The sequence below is a fragment of the Schistocerca serialis genome, chromosome 9 (assembly GCF_023864345.2).
Source record: "Schistocerca serialis cubense isolate TAMUIC-IGC-003099 chromosome 9, iqSchSeri2.2, whole genome shotgun sequence".
In the NCBI taxonomy this organism is placed as follows: Eukaryota; Metazoa; Arthropoda; class Insecta; order Orthoptera; family Acrididae; genus Schistocerca; species Schistocerca serialis.
In genome coordinates this window covers 508,224,603-508,246,241 of record NC_064646.1, presented here as the reverse complement: position 1 = coordinate 508,246,241, position 21,639 = coordinate 508,224,603, and positions in this window count along the sequence as shown.

Here is a 21,639-nt window from a genome sequence, read left to right as displayed (position 1 = left end):
GTCTACAAGGTGCACCCAATTCATTTTACATACCTGTAAAGTTGTCCTCTCTTAATAGAAATTGCAGGGTTATCATTTTATCCTATGACTATGGTGCATTATGATGCTGCATCATTACCTGTGTCCTCATTAATTTAAAATTTACCTGTTTTTCATGAGGTAACATGTGTCTCAGGTCTTATCTTATGTAAGCCTTGTACATGTCTACCACGCACTCAGGGGCCACAGCACCAAGTGTAAGTATGCTGATATTCTTTGTATATTTCTCTAACCAGACAGTCGTTCGTAGTACTGCCTGGTGTCACTTTCATATTGACATAGGTTTCACAGCACCTAGTGCGACTGGCAGTTTTGAAATGTTTTTGAAAATTACTATGCAATGTTATGTTCTCTTGCTATTTCAGTATGACACCTGAAGATGGGCGTATAGAGCCCAAAACCCATCGTCTGATAATAAAAGAACTTTACAACTTAAGGGTATTTTCTAACTTTCCTAAGAAATTGTAATTAATAATGAGCCAAAGTGCCTGAGATTGTAAATTTACAGAGTAAATGTATGATGTATGATATGTCATAACAGGCTGAAATTGTTTCTTTTGTAGAAGTATAAATGTCATGAAACAATTTAAAATCATTCACCTCTCTCGAGATTTCTATTAAGACTGCTGTTGTTATGGTTCATTGTTGATTCATGTAGTATATTAAAGTTGAAAATATAATTTCAATGCAAATTATTTCTGTAAGTCATGTGCATTAGTTAGATATCATGAGTCACGTTTTATTTTCAAATAATTACTAAAAATTGGAAGGAACACATAGAAAATGTTGTGGGGAAGGCTAACCAAAGACTGCTTTTAATTGGCAGGACACTTAGAAATGTAGCAGATCTATTAAGAAGACTGCCTACACTACACTTGTCCCTCAAAGCAATATAAATTCCCTGGATCTGGTAGCGCATTGCCTTTATAAATATGTTATACAAAAATTTAAGAGATTTAAGTGAAAAGCAGTAAATATTTTACACAAATTGGTTGTACATTAAATGACACAAATTCTTCCTTTGCAAAAATTAGTATATATTTTACACAGGTTTTTGCAGTTAATGATAAAGAATTATTCCTTCTAGTACTTTGTTTGGGCCATCAAACACATAATTGTCTACAGTTCCTTTCTCCATAGTAAATCAGAAGAAACAATTATTTAACCTATCTCAGTTACTACTTTGCTGTGCCACCTTTTCAGCAGTTCTTTTGCCATCTGCACTATCATCACTGTTTCACTTAACCTCTTTCAGCTACCCCTTTCATGGACCATCCTTTCAGCAGGTCTATTGCTGTCCATACTATTACCACAATTTTGCCTCACTTCCACCACACAAGAAAGGTATAGAGAAAATACTTCATAGTAATGGCTATTCTATTCTTATCTTTAAACAAAGTCTTAACATGAAACATATTTGGGAACAATAACTTCAATACAACAGATTATGCAAATAATTGGCAATGCTATAATTTCTATTAAACTAATGTGATTGTCAAGAAATAAGTTTCAGGAGGAACGGATATTTATTATACCGTAGACTGTATGTATGTATTTTAACAACTATTATTAATATTGCCAATAAGATGAAGATACCTTGTTACACTACTGGCCATTATAATTTCTACACCAAGAAGAAATGCAGATGATAAACGGGTATTCATTGGACAAATATATTATACTAGAACTGACATGTGATTAAATTTTCGCGCAATTTGGGTGCATAGATCCTGAGAAGTCAGTACCCAGAACAACCACCTCTGGCCGTAATAACAGCCTTGATACACCTGGGCATTGAGTCAAACAGACCTTGGATGGCGTGTACAGGTACAGCTGCCCATGCAGCTTCAACACGATATCACAGTTCATCAAGAGTAGTGATTGGCATGTTGTGATGAGCCTGTTGCTCGGCCACCATTGACCAGACGTTTTCAATTGGTGAGAGATCTGGAGAATGTGACCAAGAGATGAGTACACTAAACAGATTCAGAAGGATGTAGGTTGCAGTAGGTACTGGGAGATGAAGCAGCTTGCACAGGATAGACTAGCATAGAGAGCTGTATCAAACCAGTCTCAGGACTGAAGACCACAACAACAACAACTGGAGAATGTGCTGGCCACGGGCAGCAGCCGAAAATTTTCTGTATTCAGAAAGGCCCATACAGGACCTGCAACATGCGGTCGTGCATTATCCTGCTGAAATGTAGGGTTTCACAGTGATCGAATGAAGGGTAGAGCCACGGGTCGTAACACATCTGAAATGTAACATCCACTGTTCAAAGTGCCGTCAATGCGAACAAGAGGTGACCGAGACGTGTAACCATTGGCACCCGATACCATCACGCTGGGTGATATGCCAATATGGTGATGACGGATACATGCCTCCAATGTGCGTTCACCGCGATATCGCCAAACACGGATGCGACCATTATGATGCTGGAAACAGAAACAGGATTCATCCGAAAAAATGACGTTTTGCCATTGGTGCACCCAGGTTCGTCGCTGAGAACACCATCGCAGGCGCTCCCGTCTGTGGTGCAGCGTCAAGGGTAATCGCAGCCATGGTCTCGAGCTGATAGTCCATGCTGGTGCAAACGTCGTCGAACTGTTCGTGCAAATGGTTGTTGCTTTGAAAACGTCCCCATTTGTTGACTCAGGGATCGAGACGTGGCTCCACGATCCGTTACAGCCATGCGGATAAGATGCCTGTAATCTCGACTGCTAGTGATACGAGGTCGTTGGGATTCAGCACGGCGTTCCATGTCATTGGATCTCGACCAACGTGAGCAGCAATGTCGCGATACGATAAACCGCAATCGCGATAGGCTACAATCCGACCTTTATCAAAGTCGGAATCGTGATGGTACGCATTTCTCCTCCTTACACGAGGCTGCACAACAACGTTTCACCAGGCAACGCCGGTCAACTGCTGTTTGTGTATGAGAAATCGGTTGGCAACTTTCCTCACGTCAGCACGTTGTAGGTGTCGCCACCGGCGCCAACCTTGTGTGAATGCTCTGAAACGCTAATCATTTGCATATCACAGCATCTTCTTCCTGTCAGTTAAATTTCACGTCTGTAACACGTCATCATCTTGGTGTAGCAATTTTAATGGCCAGTAGTGTAATTATTGCGACCAGTCCTCATGCTGTTAGTTGAAACTATGGAATGGTGGAATGGCTGATGGAGGCTGTGGCTGAGGCTGCTGTGCTGCTTGTAGATTCTGCTGTTGTTGTATTAGCTGCATCATGGCTTGCAGCAAGTTGTGGATTTGCTTGCTCTGTAACTGAATAACATTGCATTAGAGTACTGTCGACACAGAAGCCATGCCTATAAGGAATTTGGATTATACGTCACACACAAAATTACAGAATCGTCTCAGTAACAGTGTCTGAATCAAAAACCCACACATTAATGTGCTAGACAAATAAAAAGAAATAGCAAGAAATAAACAACAAGTAAAATGGGTGGGTGTGTGGCCAAAAGCTAAAATTAAACCTGTAACTTGGCCAGATCCTTTCCCTCCTTGGTGCCAGTTGTTGCATTGTACTTTGGATACGGCCACAGAAGGAGGCTTTACTTGTCACTACACTTAAATATTTACTGTGCGCTGAGGGAAAAACTATGAGGGGAGAACGAGAAGAACACCGAAACACTGATAATGATTAGTGACAAGAACACACACATTTATTGGCGAGTACTCAACTTTGTAAAAATTGGCTCAGGCAGCACATCCTGATGTTCAGTTACTATTTGAGAAACTAAGAATGGATAGTAAACAGTTCTTGCCCCACTAGAATGTTCAGTGAAGACAGGCTGGCGTGGACTCGCCAGAAGCAGATTATGTGGTGAGAAATACACAACCAGAAGATGGTCTTCTCGGTAGGCAAGCTGATTTGGAACTCCCCGCTCTGCTGTGACGCCGGTAGATATCGCTTCTCTAGGGGCGCCACTGTTGCAACTTCTTCTTGTACCAATGGCTGACTGGACTATACACCGTCTCTGGAGTGGGTTGTCGACCTACCGACCACTGTGATTGTGCTTGCTGTGCTTACTATACTACATACGGCAATTAAATAAAATATTGCTTTCTGTAGTCTATCTTCACCGAAAATCATACCTTATATGGTGAGTCAAGATGAAACGTTATTGTGCCAAAATATTTCTGTTCCTCTGATGCTTGCATCTGTCATTTCACACGTCGCTAGACGAAACTCGCCAACTATATGAAGTACTGTATCCTGTCTATTGTTAGTCGAAGATTGCTATAGTCTTTTCACAGTGAGCCAAGATGAAGCACCCCCAATTAATACAATGTCATTTGTTATTAATCAAAATAGCAGCCTAGTTTTAATTTTGATGCGATCATTACCTAATGGTTAAGAGCTCATCGGACTTAACTGCTTCAGGAATTGTTTCTAATTAGGATGAGGCTGCTCAACAATTATTTTCATCATGGCAAAGACAACGGCAACCATTATGAAATTGTCTCGACTGCTCAACAGTGTTTACACAATGACCAAGTGTGTTTCAGTAACCAATCCCACGACGTTTTACGCTATTTGACTAAAGTATTTTGATTAAACACAATTTTGAGGCAGACACTAATTTTGTCTAACATTTATAATTTCGGTTAGTCTCACCACAGGTCAATATTTCTGACATTGCAACACACACTATGACAATGGTTAACACACACTACAATCTAATTTGTGCCAGTGCAATTGATGTGAACTTCGATATTTGGCACACTGTAAGCATTTAAGACACTTATCAAAAAACATAATTTGTTGTGAATATCATCTGTCACGAATTGGTAATGTTTTGCTGAAGGTCGACCCACAGCAGCGGAGACTCTCTCAGCTAGAACGACACTATGTGTAGGTCATGCTTCAACTCGGACTCGATGAACTCCAAACTCAGACTCCACTGACACCACACACACTTGATGCTAGTAGCACTTGACAATCAGTTTTACCTGTCATCGACCTGTGTGAGGCAGAAACATTTTTATCATTGGGAAGGGATAATGGACCCTTACATAAGTCATGAGTCAGGTTGGGTTTTTAAGTCGGGCCATGTTATTCAAAAGGAGTAGGCTATGTGCTGGCACAGGGTTTCACATTCTCCTTTCTGTAATCATCATTATAGATCACAAACACAACACTACACTATAAATGCCTCCATTACACTCACGTGCACTCTAAAAATATACATGTAGGACACCTCCCTCATATCCAGCAGGGAATGGGCCAGGAGAAGAACAGTATTTCCAGCAGGCAGCTGAACCCATCCCATGAGATATCCAAGCCAACAATGGCATACAGCATTTAGGGGAGTACAGTGTCAACCCCATACCATTTCATGCTGTGTCTGAATGACACCATATGGCAGAGGATGATGTGTGAAATGGTCAGAATTGTGTGGTCCTCTGGGCTGATCATGGTGTTTTTTAGTTTGTTAAATACTGAATTTATTAAGTTTACTGGTTTTTCAAACTAAGATTGATTCTTAACTATAAACTTCAGGATGTAAATGTATTGTGAGACCGTTCAAAGTTAAAGTGCTTTCCTCTCTAAATAAGAGCTACCCAGGTAATGATACCATCAGACTTAAATGAAAGACAATGGGAAAAGTAAGTCAGCTGTTTGAAATTTTCATCTCTAAATTCTGTTACTATCGGTAATATGTCTTACTGCGCTTAGGCATTTGAGAAAAATCTGTAACATGTGACTTCCAGTTTAGGTTCTTGTCAATATAAAAACATCTGATACTTATGAATAATCCATTTCGTTTGTTGATTTACCCTCATACATTCTTTCAAACAATTTGCTAACGTACAGAATTGCATGTATTGTGTTTTACTTACTGTAAGTTAAGTGACAGTCCACTTGCAGGCAAGCACTTATAGTTTTCAAGAAATAATAGTTATACTTGTAATTCATAAACCTTATTAATTATGCTTCATTATAATACTTCCATCATCAATTGCAATAACTGTTTTGGCTTCTCAGGTACTTGATTGAAGGTTATTTATCTTTACTACCATATAAAGGCAAGGAGTTGGTTAATGTGTTAAAACAAGTCGTCATTTAACGTTGTTACCAAAATTTCTAAAAGTTCTTGCCCAATTTACTTCACAATTTTACACAACACTCTAATAAACGTTTGAACAGACATATCTACACACTTCTACACTTCTTTAATGTATATGGCATATAGATACACACACACACACACACACACACATATATATATATATATATATATATATATATATATATATACGTTTCTAGCATTATTGACAGATTTACTTCAAATTTTACATGATACTCTAATAAACATTTGGAGGACCATAGGCCAAAGTTATACATATATATAAAGAGGGAAGTGCTGTTAGCAAAAATATCAGCACATTATTGACCAATTTACTTCGAATTTTTGCTAGATACTCAATTAAACATATGAATGGAGATAGGCTACACACATTCTTTATATATATATATATATATATATATATATATATATATATATATATATATATATATATATATACATATAGGATGTTCCAAAACGGCATGGCCAAACTTTCAGGAAACATTCCTCACACACAAAAAAAGAAAAGATGTTATGTGGACATGTGTCTGAAAACGCTTAATTTCCATGTTAGAGCTCATTTTAGTTTCGTCAGTATGTACTGTACTTCCTCGATTCACCGCCAGTTGGCCCAATTGAAGGAAGGTGATGTTGACTTTGGTGCTTGTCTTGACATGCGACTAATTGCTCTACAGTACTAGCATCAAGCACATCAGTACGTAGCATCAACAGGTTAGTGTTCATCACGAATGTGGTTTTGCAGTTAGTGCAATGTTTACAAATGCGGAGTTGGCAGATGTCCATTTGATGTATGGATTAGCTCGGAGCAATAGCCATGGTGCGGTACGTTTGTATGGAGACAGATTTCCAGAACGAAGGTGTCCCAACAGGAAGACGTTCGAAGCAATTGATCGGCGTCTTATGGAGCACGGAACTTTCCAGCCTATGACTCGCGACTGGGGAAGACCTAGAACGATGAGGACACCTGCAATGGACGAGGCAATTCTTCGTGCAGTTGACGATAACCCTAATGTCAGCGTCAGAGAAGTTGCTACTGTACAAGGTAACGTTGACCACGTCACTGTATGGAGAGTGCTACGGGAGAACCAGTTGTTTCCGTACCATGCACAGCGTGTGCAGGCACTATCAGCAGCTGATTGGCCTCCACGGGTACACTTCTGCAAACGGTTCATCCAACAATGTGTCAATCCTCATTTCAATGCAAATGTTCACTTTACAGATGAGGCTTCATTCCAATGTGATCAAATTGTAAATTTTCACAACCAACATGTGTGGGCTGACGATAATACGCACGCAATTGTGCAATCACGTCATCAACACAGATTTTCTGTGAACGTTTGGGCAGCCATTGTTGGTGATCTCTTGATTGCGCCCCATGTTCTTCCACCTACGTTCAGTGGAGCACATTATCATGATTTCACATGGGATACTCTACCTGTGCTGCTAGAAAATGTCCCTTTACAAGTAAAACACAACATGTGGTTTATGCACAATGGAGGTCCTGCACATTTCAGTCGAAGTGTTCATACGTTTCTCAACAACAGATTCGGTGACCGATGAATTGGTAGAGGTGGACCAATTCCATGGCCTTCACGCTCTCCTGACCTCAACCCTCTTGACTTTCATTTATGGGGGCATTTGAAAACTCTTGTCTACGCAACCCCGGTACCAAATGTAGAGACTCTTGGTGCTCGTATTGTGGACAGCTGTGATACAATACGCCATTCTCCAGGGCTGCATCAGCGCATCAGGGATTCCATGCGACGGAGGGTGGATGCATATATTCTCGCTAATGGAGGACATTTTCAACATTTCCTGTAACAAAGTGTTTGAGGTCACGCTGGTACGTTCTGTTGCTGTGTGTTTCCATTCCATGATTAATGTGATTTTAAGAGAACTAATAAAATGAGGTCTAACAAGGAAAATAAGTGTTTCTGAACACATGTCCACATAACATATTTTCTTTCTTTGTGTGTGAGGAATGTTTCCTGAAAGTTTGGCCGTACATTTTTGTAACACCCTGTATATATATATATATATATATATATATATATATATATATATATATATATATATATATATATATATATATATATTGCGTGCATTTCCACCGAATGTTCCAAACACGGACCTATTGCACTAACTCAGGTCATTCTGTTTCTGCACGTTTTGCAGAAGATGCTGGATATGGGTGTCTTCGACTTACATATATATATATATATATATATATATATATATATGTAGGTTACTCACATTCTTCGTATATGGCTATGGCAAGGAAAGTGTTTCTGAAAAGAAGAAATTTGTTAACAGAAAGTATAGATTTAAGTGTCAGGAAGTCTTTTCTGGAAGTATTTTGATGGAGTGTAGCCATGTATGGAAGTGAAACATTGATGATAACTAGTTTAGACAAGAAGAGAACAGAAGCTTTCAAAATGTTGTGTTACAGGAGACTGCTGCAGATTAGATGGATAGAACTGATGAAGAATTACGGAATACATTTGGGGAGAAGAGGAATTTGTGGCATAACTTGATTACAAGAAGGGATTCGTGGTAGGACGCAATCTAAGGAATCAAGGGATCACCAATTGGATGGAAGATTGGAGTGTATAAATCATAGAGGGAGACGAAGAGATGAATACACTAAGCAGATTCAGAAGTATGTATGTTGCAATAGTTATTCAGAAATGAGATGAGGAGACTTGCACAGGATAGGACACGTTCAGACACACATAATTTAAACACTTATTTAATCTATATTGTATATAAGAACACATATACATAAAAATTAAAATGATTTTGCAAAAATGTTAGAAACTTCCTGACAGAATTACTTCAAAGTTTTAAATGATACTCTGATAAATGTGCAGAGGGACATAGGTTACATTTTTATTGTATATGTATATATAAAATACAATGTTAGTAAGAATATTAATGAGTTCCTGACCACTCTACAACAAATTAGTACATGAAATTGTCAGATAGGCATAGGCTACACACTTCTGTAATATATATAGCATAGAAATATATATGGATATACTACAAAAAGGGGAAAGATTAAAGTAAAAACTTCTTGATCGGTTTAATTGAACTCTTTATATTAAGACAAGACATTGTTTAATAGTGTTACCAATATTTTGATAAGTTCACAACTATTTACTTCAAAATTTTACACAATACTCTGATGAGTGTTCAGGCTGACATAGGTTGAATATTTTTAAATGTTTGTGGTATAATAACATGTATGTAGCATATAATCGTAAAAGATCATTACCAAAAATATCTAAAAGATCTTAAAAAAATTGCTTCAGTATTTAGCCAATGCTCTAACAAACATGTAGACTGACATAGCTGACACACTTCTTTAATATATATATATATATATATATATATATATATATATATATATATTACTATTTAATTTGGGTGGATTGTAAGCAAAAACCTTGAGAAGTTCTCAATCAATTTATTTCAAATATTTAGATGATATTATGATAAACACATGGGCAGTCGAAGGCTGTATATATACATTGTGCCCCACCTAAACTTTTCACTGCCAATACCTCTGGAATCACTACAGATACTGACAACAGTTTTCATGGGATAAATGTATGACAGGGACTCACGAAAGTAAATACCATGAGAGATTCTAAACTGTGTTTCCTTTTTTTATATAGAAACCCACATTATTCCATATGCAATCAATAATATGAGTAATCACGACAATAATGGCGCCAGTTGCATCACAATACATCAATTACATCCTAATAAAATTAGAATGCAAAGTTGATGTGTGAAGTGAATGAAACACACTGCTCTTGCACTTCCTGTGATGCAAGCATGACCCACACTTTGCCTGTAATCATGATATGATTGATGTACTATGATGCAATGTTGTACTTACATATTGCTGTGTACAATGTTAGTATGTAGCATGGGAAACATATGGTTGTCTAGTCACCCACAATGAAAACAAGGACATGGTTTAGTCGAACATGCTTTATTGAACCTTTCGACACTACTACAATGGAGATCATGGTAACGAAATGCCGATAACTACCAGCCAGAGTAAGCAAAATTAATAGCTGTCAAAGAGTCGCACAGAGGGATACATGATATTTGTATGTAGTTGTACATCAATTACACAATGGCACACGCCACGTACAGGACATGTCACTGAAGTTCCTTAATTATTGCGACACAATTGAACCATCGCACATGGTGCAATGCATACACAAAAATACAGTAGTATCAACAAAACAAACATACTTCTCCATAATGTGCAAAACGTATGCTGGTGTGCAGTCTCAAGTCTCACAGTCAAAACAATACAACATATGTTCGATGAGATCGCCATTTGCATGGCAACACCAATGTGCGCGCTCCTCCATGGATCAACTCATGGCTGTCAGAGTTTGTGGTGTTATTGCAGAACATGCAGTGGTAATATTGGCTTTCATGTGGGCATTGTTCTTGGGACATGCTGATACACCACATTTTTCACATGTTCCCAGAGAAAAAAGTCCATTGGGGTGAGGTCCAGCTACCATACTGGAAATCCCTGATTGGAACTGGCTCGTCAAATCCATTGATGTGTGAAAGGAACTTCCTGGCAAATTAAAACTGTGTGCCGGACCGAGACTCGAACTCGGGACATTTGCCTTTCGCGGGCAAGTGCTCTACCAACTGAGCTACCCAAGCACAACTCACGCCCCATCCTCACAGCTTTACTTCTGCTGTGACGACGGGGTGTGAGTCATGCTTGGGTAGCTCAGTTGGAAGAGCACTTGCCTGCAAAAGGCAAAGGTCTCGAGTTGGAGTCTCGTTCTGGCACACAGCTTTAATCTGTCAGGAAGTTTCATATCAGTGCACACTCCGCTGCAGAGTGAAAATCTCATTCTAGCCATTGATATGTGAATCGTTGGTTTAGGACCTGTCATACGACCATTACATTATGCACAGGGCATCCATGATGTTGATGCCACATTATTTGATGCAAATGAGGGGATAGGTCTTTCATCAGTTGGAGTAAGGTAGATCTCAGAAACCGCTCATACTGTCGCCTTAGTAAGAGTGCCATCAATGATGTGGCGTCCTACAATACCACACTATACAGTGACGCTGCCATGATACTGATATTCAACCTGGCGAATCTGATGGTTTTCTGTTGATCAATAGTGCATATTGTGTATGTTGATATTCCCATAGTTTGTAAACACTGCCTTATGGGTAAACAGTACCCAACACATAAAGTCATGACCTTGCCACCGAACCCACTGACAATATTTCAGGCGATTGTGAACATCGTTGCCTTGGAGGCCATAGTGTAGCGCCACATGGATGAATCACGTTTGTTTGAGGGATTCTCATCTGTCTCTCCATTTCATGAATACTTGCATGATGGCTTTCCGCAACGCCCATCACAACAGCTACCCCTGCCACTTCATGTGTTACACCTCTGCTCCAGGTCTTGTCGTGCAATGCCTTCTAAGAATATTCATGAAAGTAGGGGAGGTTGGATGTCATCTGTTAGGGTACCACTGGCCATTCACTTGGGCCACATGTGTGCCATTTTAGTGACATTCTCTGTGCAGTAGTATCATGTCAACCATTTTCTCATTTGTGAGTACCATGCCAAATGCCTAGAATGGATGGACAGGTAAATTAATATCACAACTACAACAGTGCACTACCACCATGTACCTGTATGTAATTCCACACAGAAAACCTGCTTCGTTCCCATACACAGTGCTGATTGCTGCCTGTTCCTGTAGACAATTGTAGAGGCAAAGGGTTGACTTCGGCAGAGTAATGGAGCAGCATACACCAGCCAGTACCGTTCTGTAGTCTGTACTTAGATAAATACAACATGCGCAAGGGACGCTGTTATGTACATATCAATGTTTCTGGCAGGAATTCCTGTTCTTACTTTCAGCCCTCACGATACCAATGAAAGTAAGAATATGTACATCAGTCACTTCGCGATTAAGAGCAATGTGTGGGTCACACTTGCATTGTGGAAAGTGCAATATTAGCGGGTTTCGTTTCATTTTACATGTCAGTTTCACATTCCGATTTCTCGGGATGTAATTGTTGTATTGCAATGCAACAAACTCATTGTTATTCGAATTCCTCATGTTATTGATTTCATGTAGAATTATATGGGGTGTACAGCTAAAAAATATAAGTTTGTGCTGAAACCAATATTTGCACAGAATTCAGAATGTCTCATAGTAATTACTTCCGTGTCTGTCCAAATGTTGTCTAGAATATCACATAAATATTTCAAGTAAACTGGTTGAGAACTTTTTGAGATTTTTACTTACAAGTTTTCCATAGACGCATACACACAAATATATATATATATATATATATATATATATATATATATATATATAGTGGTTCATTGATCCGACCGGGCCAAATATCGCACGAAATAAGCGTCAAACGAAAAAACTACAAAGAACGAAACTTGTCTAGCTTGAAGGGGGGAACCAGATGGCGCTATGGTTGGCCCATTAGATGACGCTGCCATAGGTCAAACGGATATCAACTGCGTTTTTTTAATAGGAACCACCATTTTTATTACATATTCGTGTAATACATAAAGAAATATTAATGTTTTAGTTGGACCACTTTTTTCACATTGTGATAGATGGCGCTGTAATAGTCACAAACATATGGCTCACAATTTTAGACGAGCAGTTGGTAACAGGCAGGTTTTTTAAATTAAAATACAGAACATAGATATCTTTGAACATTTTATTTCGGTTGTTCCAATGTGATACATGGACCTTTGTGAACTTATCATTTCTCAGATCGCATGCTGTTACAGCGTGATTATCTCATATACAACATTAATGCAATAAATGCTCAAAATGATGTCCGTCAACCTCAATGCATTTGGCAATACGTGTAACGACATTCCTCTCAATAGCGAGTAGTTTGCCTTCCATAATGTTCGCACATGCATTGACAATGCGCTGACGCATGTTGTCAGGCGTTTTCAGTGGATCACGATAGCAAATATTCTTCAACTTTCCCCGCAGAAAGAAATCCGAGGGCGTCAGATTCGATGAACGTGCAGGCCATGGTATGGTGCTTCGACGACCAATCCACCTGTCATGAAATATGCTATTCAGTACCGCTACAACCACATGCGAGCTATGTGCTGGACATCCATCATGTTGGAAGTACATCGCCATTCTTTTATGCAGTGAAACAGCTTATAGTAACATTGGTAGAACATTATGTAGGAAATCAGCATACATTGTACCATTTAGATTGACATCGATAAAATGGGGGCCAATTATACTTCCTCCTATTATGCCGCACCACACTTAACCCACCAAGGTCACTGTTGTTCCACTTGTCACAGCCATCGTGGATTTTCCGTTGCCAAATAGTGCATATTATGCCGGTTTACGTTACCGCTGTTGGTGAATAACGCTTCGTCGCTAAACAGAATGCCTGCAAAAAATCGGTCATCGTCCCATAAAGGACATGCATAATTTACACCATACATACAACACTCAAGGGAAAAGTGTCCATCACTCATTATTGAAGCTGTTAGCAGCTCAGAATCTAATTCAGTATGCAGCAACAAAAAATTTTGATCATTTTTCCAATAACATAAAACATCTGCCCTGTAGCAAAGGAAATTTTAAATTCCACTTAATAACATTTCTCTTGGACAACTCCTTCTATTCCATTGACGAATTTCGACTTAAAAGCTGGTAGTCATCAAAAAGCCTTCTTTTTAAGTGTATTTGCATGAGAAGGACTAAAAAACTAATCAATTCGTTAATGTTAACACTGGTTGTGTGTACATATACTGCAAACTCACTCGTTACACATCATTTCCATGAAAGAATCGTTCAAATGATTTAAATCTCGTGACTGTTTAATCCTGTGTCAGCCTTCTCCACTAACTTAAACCACTGGATGCATTTTGACACTGAAGTACAGGAAATGACACATTGGATGCATGTGATGGTTTCAGCACTAAATGGGTTCATTCTGAAATGATCTTTATATTTATTCAATAGAATTGATGTTTCTGGAATAAGTCTCTGTATGCATGTACTTCTACAACTTCCCAGGATAACTTTGTGACAGCAGAACGTGACAGTGTTCAGAAATTGTTCGTGTCATTACAGAATAAGTTGAATGGTTATGATCTTCTCATCTAACAGACTCGGGAATTTTTTTTAAAAATTTGCCTTTTCGAAAATGTGTCTTCACTTGAAACTCATAGTTTGTGACTGGACTTCTGATGTAACTGGCATATTACTGGACAGTGTTATATATGAGGAACTGGTAGGTATGCATACTGATTCGATGCTTTGCTGGGACAGGTATTCATGACAAAAATAAGATCAGGATTTTAACCATTTTTCCCTTTGCCACTCTTGAATGATAGCGGTATTTTGTTATCATGGATAAGTGATAACTGATGATGTTCTACCCATCCTAGAATGTTTCATTTTGAGAGTATCCCAACGCAATGCTGTGACCACTGAAATCGACAATGACAACAGAATTTTCGTGCTGTTGAAAGTACGAGGAGGACTGAAAGAAAAGTCTTCATTTGGCCGTTTCTAGATGGTTGAAACCACCAAGTTACTAAATTCGGCTCTGAGATTTCACTGGTGTTGTGTTCTGCAAATGAAGTTGATAGAATCCGGTGGTCTGATTTGCCAAAAATGGCACTACCATAGTGTGTGTGAAATCTTTCCGTGGTTAATTTCATTCCTGGAACTTTAGGACGACGCTGGTTATACCCCTTGCGAGCTTCTAAGATATGTGGTAGGTCAAATTTGTTAGAGTGGCACAAATTGTGTAACAGCTGTTCCTTACACTTAAATACTCCTTCAATGTTCATAGAAATGATTGTAATGCCTGATTCTATGAGGGTTTCAAAACTTTTGGAGATCTTCATTATCTGATATATGCATTAACTACTAGTTCAATTCTAATTATGGTATCAGGACATTTAAACCATTAGACAAAGTGTGTCTCCCATATATATTCTTTCTCCTAATATTTACCTAATATATAATTTACACAAAAACTGGATACACAACACTGTGCTACTGTTTCCTTCCTTCCAGTCAGTTCTAACAGAAAACAGGAAAATCGTATTTATGACTTATCGGCTCGTTGTTAGAATATTGCCATGATATCTGAATTGTCTGAAACATCGTAATCCTACCTGGTTCATATTAAAACTATGTGAAATGCTGTCGCTGGAGTTATTATCCTTATAGAGCCATCATCAGGAGAGATTACTCTCATAGTCCATACACCAATGATCCTAAAAGATTTATCAATTCACTTTAAATAACTTCACCTCCAAATAAAAGTTTCGTTTGCAATACCAGTAAGAAAAAGGTCCAGGGCAGAAATAGGGGGGAAGAGAAGATGGGCAGTGATGGGAAAAGATGAGATAGATAGAGGGGGGAAGCAGGCAATGGAGACAAAGGAAGGAGGAGAAGATGGACCGAGAGAGGGGAGAAGGATTTAGGATATACATTCAACTCCTATAGATATTTAGCAATCGTGAGGCATTGCCAGCCTTGCTAGTAAGTAATAAGAACAACAGACCCGTTATCAATCCCTGTGATAGAAATATGGTAAAATTTCTCCATCCTGAAGATGTCTGTTCATTGTGAAAACCCTCTGTGCTTCTTAATACAGGTCTCTATATGTTTCTAGTTAGATAGGATAAAAACAAGATATTAGCAACACTTCTGATAACTTAATACTGAGATTCTCTTAAAGAATAATTTGAACTACACAACCAGAAGCTTTTGGCAAACCACAGAAAAATATTAGTTAGAAATATTTTGTCATTTAAGTTTGTATAATCTGATTTATTAATTATAAATGGCATGTTCTGAGGAGAGGCCCATTTGAAATCCAAATTGACATTGACTAAGTATCTTATTTTGAGAGAGATATGTAGCAGCTCTTGTGTATATTAGCTATTCCAGTACCTTCAAAGAGGCTGTTCCAAACTGTGAAAGTTTTTCGTTTTTAATTTATTATAAATTTTCATAGCCATGTATTGAGGAGATGAGGAGCAGAGTTTGAGTCTAAGAGCTAGCAGTATGAGTTTATCTATGTTCATTGTGTCATACACACACGTCAAAAAAAGTTTTGCAGCCACGAGTTTTGGGAACTGTGCAGAAAATTGGAGTAGAGATCAACATAAACATCATTTCCGCCCTTTTTATTGCTCATGAAAACTACACTTTGCATGTTGTAGCCCCGTACAGCGAGAACTTCAGAGGTTCTAATACCAAGTAGCACGTCCTCTTGCATTGACGCATGCCTGTATTCGTCATGGCATACTATCCACAAGTTAATCAAGTCGTTCATGAAGACGAAAGCATTAAAAAACACTTGTTCAGTGGTACAAATATATATATATATATATATATATATATATATATATATATATATATATATATATATATATATATATATATATCACAAAACACAATAAAATTTATCAAACTCCAGGCCTGAAGGACTGCTGAACATTCACAACTGTAATGTCAGAATGACAACCTTAAGATTCCACATAAGGAGATAATCACAGTCTGAAGGACCCAACATTTTTGATTAATTATTGACCAATACAATAAGTTACTGAAAGGAATGACTTAAATCATTCGGCCAGAAGGGCCAATCAAATATATCCACAAATGCTGTTTTGATAATGTTACAAGAATGCAAAACCAACAGTTAATTTACTTCATCCAAAGGAGCAGTAAAGACCAAAAGACAAATTCATATACCAAAGGTCTTTTTTAATGAAACAAGCTAACAAGATAAAATTAATAACCAAAAAGGGGTAGTGACGTCGCCACTGGGCCTGAAGGGCCTAAATATCAGTAGTAATAAATATTTGAGAATGGTTGAATTTAGTGAGTCAGCAATTAAAACCAGCCCATGCCCCTACCACTAGGAAAAATTTACAATCAGCTGAGCTAGTACTGCCTGCTTTAGCAATATGGCACAGACCTGCAGAACAACTAGAAACTTCACCAACTTGGCGAATCGTCCACATAGGGCATGACAGCAACTCTCTATAATACATAAAATAAAAATTACTAAACATTGAAACACATGGTTCAAAATATAAGGCCTATCTAGGCAGGAACTGGTAATGACGCCCACTGGCCTTCGTAAATCTTCGACTTAGTAAATGTGACAGCCAGTACTAAATACTAATACCGCTCAACAAATTGTAAAATACAAGATCGTTATTGCACTTTGATCAGAAAAAAATTTCAACCACAGATAACATATTAGGTTCAGTTATTAAGGCACAGAGAGTTAACACTCTTTTCTAGTGATAGTTACACTTCACAATAAAACAGCAGATCATTGAATCGAGATTTTGTGCACGCCTGAGACTACTAAAATTGCTAAACACCATGGCACACGACCTTAGAGCAAAACACACCTGACGACACGGGCAGAGATTGAGTGAGACACATCAAGAAATTCTCACCATTGGTCCAGAAGGCAGACAAGCATTCGGCGAGAGGTTGCAACCAGCAACAACTCGAGTTATGTCAATCGCCCCAGTTCCGCCATAGCAACGCGGACACGTTATGTCAACAGTTGCCATACCGAGCTTCCTTATCACACAGCCCGTCCAGAACGACTGCCGCCGTCCAGAGTACACACGCTCGTAGCAATCACGTGCATTCACAGGAAGTTATACCACCTTTCCCGCAACATTGCGCTGCCACACAACTGGAAACCTAACTCCCCATCTCACTCCGGCAGCAGCACTCGATACTCTCGTCGACAGCAGGTCTCTCCCCAGAAAGCAGCGCCCTCCGAAATTTAAAAGCAAACAGACCAATCACGGCAGAGGAACGCCAAGGCTCCACACCTAGGTAAAGATGAAGATGATACGGTTCAGTGATAATATCAGATTTTGCTATGAAATTTGCCATCTGGTTTGCACCAACTATTTCGACTACTTTTGAAAGTACTGGAAGAAGACCTACTGGTTGGTAGTTCCCTACATTTTCTTTTGAGCCTTTCTCAAGTAAAGGCTTTACTATTGTGTACTTTAGTGATGTCCCCCCTCCCCCGTGACTCATGGTCGTTGCTGTTGGTGGGGAGGCCTGCATGCCTCAGCTATATACAGATAGCCATACCGTACGTGCAACCACAACACACAACAGATGGGTATCTGTTGAGAGGCCAGACAAACTTGTGATTCCTGAAGAGGGCCAGCAGCCTTTTCAGTAGTTGCAGGGGCAACAGTCTGGATGATTCACTGATCTGGCCTTGTAATACTAAGCAAAATGGCCTTGCTGTGCTGGCGTCCTCTTGGGTAAAATATTCCGGAGGTAAAATAGTCCCCCGTTTGGATCTTCGGGTGGGGACTATCCAGGAGGACGTTGATATCAGGAGAAAGAAAACTGGCGTTCTACGGATCGGAGTGTGGAATGTCAGATCCTTTAATCGGGCAGGTAGGTTAGAAAATTTAAAAACGGAAATGGATAGGTTAAAGTTAGATATAGTGGGAATTAGTGAAGTTCGGTGGCAGGAGGAACAAGACTTCTGGTCAGGTGAATACAGGATTATAAACACAAAATCAAAAAGGGGTAATGGAGGAGTAGGTTTAATAATGAAAAGGAAAGTAGGAATGTGGGTAAGCTACTACAAACAGCATAGTGAATGCATCATTGTGGGCAAGATAGATATGAAGCCCACACCTACCACAGTAGTACAAGTTCATATGCCAACTAGCTCCACAGATGACGAAGAGACTGATGAAATGTTTGATGAGATAAAAGAAATTATTCAGATAGTGAAGGGAGACGAAAATTTAATAGTCATGGGTGACTGGAATTCGATACTAGGAAAAGGGAGAGAAGGAAATGTAGTAGGTGAATATGGATTGGGGGGAAGAAATGAAAGAGGAAGCCGCCTGGTAGAATTGTGCACAGAGCATACCTTAATCATAGCTAATGCTTGGTTGAAGATCATAAAAGAAGGTTGCATACATGGAAGAAGCCTGGAGATACTAGAAGGTATCAGATAGATTATACAGGGTGGTCCATTGATTGTGACCAGGCCAAATATCTCACGAAATAAGCGTCAAACGAAAATACTATAAAGAACGAAATTTGTCTAGCTTGAAGAGGGAAACCAGATGGCGCTATGGTTGGCCCGCTAGATGGCACTGTCATAGGTCAAACGGATATCAACTGCGTTTTTTTAAATAGGAACCCCCATTTTTTTATTACATATTCGTGTAGTACGTAAAGAAATATGAATGTTTTAGTTGGACCACTTTTTTCACTTTGTGATAAATGGCGCTGTAATAGTCACAAACATATGGCTCACAATTTTAGATGAACAGTTAGTAACAGGTAGGTTTTTTAAATTAAAATACAGAACGTAGGTACGTTTGAACATTTTATTTCAGTTGTTCCAATGTGATACATGGACCTTTGTGAAATTATCATTTCTGAGAACACATGCTGTTACAGCATGATTATCTCAAATACCACATTAATGCAATAAATGCTCAAAATTGTGTTTGTCAACTTCAGTGCATTTAGCAATACATGTAACGACATTCTTCTCAACAGCGAGTAGTTCGCCTTCCGTAATGTTCGCATATGCATTGACAATGTGCTGACGCATGTTCTCAGGTGTTGACGGTGGATCACGATAGCAAATATCCTTCACCTTTCGCCACATAAAAGAACTCCGGAGACGTCAAATATGGTGAACGCGCGGGCCATGGTATTGTGCTTCGACGACCAATCCACCTGTCATTAAATATGCTATTCAATACCGCTTCAGCCGCACGTGAGTTATGTGCCGGACATCTATCATGTTTGAAGTACATCGCCATTCTGTCATGCAGTGAAACATATTGTAGTAACATCGGTAGAACATTACGTAGGAAATCAGCATACATTGCACCATTTAGATTGACACCGATAAAATGGGGGCCAATTATCCTTCCTCCCATAATGCCGCATCACACATTAACCCACAAACGTCGCTGATGTTCCACTTGTCGCAGCCATCGTGGATTTTCCGTTGCCCAATAGTGCATATTATGCCTGTTTACGTTACCGCTGTTGGTGAATGACACTTCGTCGTTAAATAGAATGCGTGCAAAAAATCTGTCATCGTCCCGTAATTTCTCTTGTGCCCAGTGGCAGAACTGTGCACGACGTTTAAAGTCGTCGCCATGCAATTCCTAGTTCATAGAAATATGCTACATGCAATCGATGTTGCTATAGCATTCTCAACACCGACATTTTTGAGATTGCCGATCCTCGCGCAATTTGTCTGCTACTGACGTGCGGATTAGCCGCGACCGCAGCTAAAACACCTACTTGGGCATCATCATTTATTGCAGGTCATGGTTGACGTTTCACATGTGGATGAACACTTTCTGTTTCCTTAAATAACGTAACTATCCGCCGAACGGTCCGGACACTTGGATGATGTCGTACAGGATACCGAGCAGCATACATAGCGCGCGCCTGTTGGGGATTTTGATCACCATAGCCATACATCAACACGACATCGACATTTCCGCAATTGGTAAATGGTCTATTTTAACACGGGTAATGTATCACGAAGCAAATACCATCCACACTGGCGGAATGTTACGTGATACCACGTACTTATACGTTTGTGACCATTACAGCGCCAGCTATCACAAGGCGATAAAAGTGGTCCAACTAAAACACTCACATTTCTTTACGTACTACACGAATATGTAATAAAAATGTGGGTTCCTATTTTTAAAAAACGCAGTTGATATCCGTTTGACCTATGGCAGCGCCATCTAGTGGGCCGACCGTAGCGCCATCAAGCTAGACGAGTTTCGTTCTTTGTAGTTTTTTCGTTTGATGCTTATTTCGTGAGATATTTGGCCCCTTCATAATGGTAAGACAGAGATTCAGGAACCCGGTTTTAAATTGTAGTACATTTCCAGTGGCAGATGTGGATTCTGACCACAATCTATTGGTTATGAACTGTAGATTAAAACTGAAGAAACTGCAAAAAGGTGGGAATTTGAGGAGATAGGACCTGGATAAACTGAAAGAACCAGGGGTTCTAGTGAACTTCAGGGAGAGCATTAGGGAACGATTGACAAGAATGGGTAGCTTTGAGAGAAGAAATAGTGAAAATAGAAGAATATCGAGTAGGTAAAAAGACGAGGGCTAGTAGAAATCCTTGGGTAACAGAAGAAATATTGAATTTAATTTATGAAAGGAGAAAATATAAAAAAGCAGTAAATGAAGCAGGCAAAAAGGAATACAAACGTCTCAAAAATGAGATCGACAGGAAGTGCAAAATGGCTAAGCAGGCATGGCTAGAGGACAAATGTAAGGATGTAGAAGCTTATCTCACTAGAGGTAACATAGATACTGCCTACAGGAAAATTAAAGAGACCTTTGGAAAAAAAAGAGAACC